Below are 1,686 nucleotides of genomic sequence, written 5' to 3' on the forward strand. Positions count from 1 at the left end.
CTTCAATAATCCAAATGTCTGCACCCAAATGATTTGCGTTTTATACAAACAAAAATGCTTTGCATTGTTCGAAATGATCCCATAACTTAAATGCATTAGCATTAAAAATAGAGCAAATATGAAGACATTAAAATGTATAAAAGATCCAAATCTGTTGGTGTATTTGCATTTTTCTCAGGAAAAATATCTGTGAGCAATACGATTAATTTAATCTGGCTGCTCCACTAGGTAGCAACAGGGTGTGGTATCCAGAGGAGATTCGTGCAAGGAAGCCACCTGTGCCGTGAAATTCGCGGCCAGCAGTCACTCGCTGTCCTGGCGCTGGGCAAGTCGACCAGCCTGCTTGCTGGGTATGTGGCTCCCCCACCCACATATCCCAGCCCGGGAGGAATAAGGGGTCGTGCCTTCAGACCTACCTGGAGGATATCTTGCGCGCTGAATGGTGGGGCTGGGGGTCTCTCCAGCGGAGGCTGAGAGTGGAGGAGGCGGGGACGTCCGGCGGGGCGAAGCGGCGGAGGTGCTGCCCGGCTCCGCTGAGGGTCCGGTCTCAGGGCTGGGGCTTGTCGGGCTGCGCTCTTTCGCAGTGGGCTCTGCGGGCACCAGGAGAGAAGACAAAGGTCACAGTGAGACCACGCTGGGTCACCGCGGCCTGGACTGGGCGTACGGCGGTGAGGGTTGAATAGATCTCTAGAAATGCATTAATTACAAAAGAATTAGAAGGGTAAGAAAGCAGTGCTTAAGGTGACCGGAGTCCCCGGGCAGCAAGCATCACAGCGCCTTGGGGGAGCCGAGGAAAGGCTGTCCGCGCTCACCGCGGTTTTGTGGTTGCCGAACCGAGGCTAAAAAAACGCGCAGGCAGTCGTCGCCCAGAAATTAATCTATCTGCCCCCACAATTGGTTCCAAGCTAACGATGTCATGAAAACCGAAGAATGGAGAACACTTGATGAAGGAGTTCCGCCCGAATCGGAGTCTGTGAGTGTGCACGAGCGGAAAATATTTTCCAACTTCACCCGCCCCCACCCCTCAGATACAAATTTTACACGTTGCATAGGAAAGGCACAGGGTACGGAACGAATGCATGAATGCCCCGAGGAATTAAGAAAGTCTGCGCTTTTCATTCTAAATGCTAATGGAGCTTCGCCTCTATTAGCCGCGAGTTTCGGGGGCCAGGGGTCAAGCAAACAAAAGGACACAGTGGAAATAGGCCGGCGCTGGAAACGAGGCACAAGGCGGTTGGCGTTTGCGGCTGGTGGTGAGAGGGGAGGGAGGCCCCCTGCGCCCAGCGGGCGGTATCCCAGAGGGTGGGCGACTTCGAGACTCGGGGCCATCCGGCGACCCGGAGGGGGGCACATTCCGGAGGGCGCCGAGAGCGGCTCTGGGGTGAGCGTCTCTGCGCAAAGCCTTAGCGAAACTTTGTAGCTAGAAGCTCATTTCGGCGGGCCTCGGGTAAGGATCCCACGGCCCCAAACTCCGGCCTGTAGCGCCCCCTTTGCCCGCACCCACTCGCAGCTTAAGGGATGGGAACGGGGAGACTCGAAAAAAAAAAACCCAAACTACCAAAATTCCAAAAACCTCGGGGGTGCGCGGGCCGCCGGGTGTCGGATAAGTTTCGTCTCCCGCCGCCCCTGCGCCCCGGGCTTGCCTGAAAGGAAAGAGGGTATCGGAGCCCCCAGATCCGGGGAGCC

The 1,686-nt window shown here is 55.9% G+C and overlaps 1 protein-coding gene across 1 annotated transcript in view; it reads right to left on the reverse strand.

The window, feature by feature from the left end:
* NR4A3 (nuclear receptor subfamily 4 group A member 3) overlaps positions 1-582 on the reverse strand; it is a 33,907-nt gene extending 33,325 nt beyond the window's left edge. The window contains exon 1 of the mRNA XM_007461646.1: positions 417-582. The gene's annotated coding sequence lies outside the window, so the exon portion shown is untranslated. The remainder of the gene's footprint in view (positions 1-416) is intronic.
* Between the last annotated feature and the right edge of the window lie 1,104 nt (positions 583-1,686).

This window comes from Lipotes vexillifer, unplaced genomic scaffold, assembly GCF_000442215.2.
Source record: "Lipotes vexillifer unplaced genomic scaffold, Lipotes_vexillifer_v1.1 scaffold809, whole genome shotgun sequence".
Lineage (NCBI taxonomy): Eukaryota > Metazoa > Chordata > Mammalia > Artiodactyla > Lipotidae > Lipotes > Lipotes vexillifer.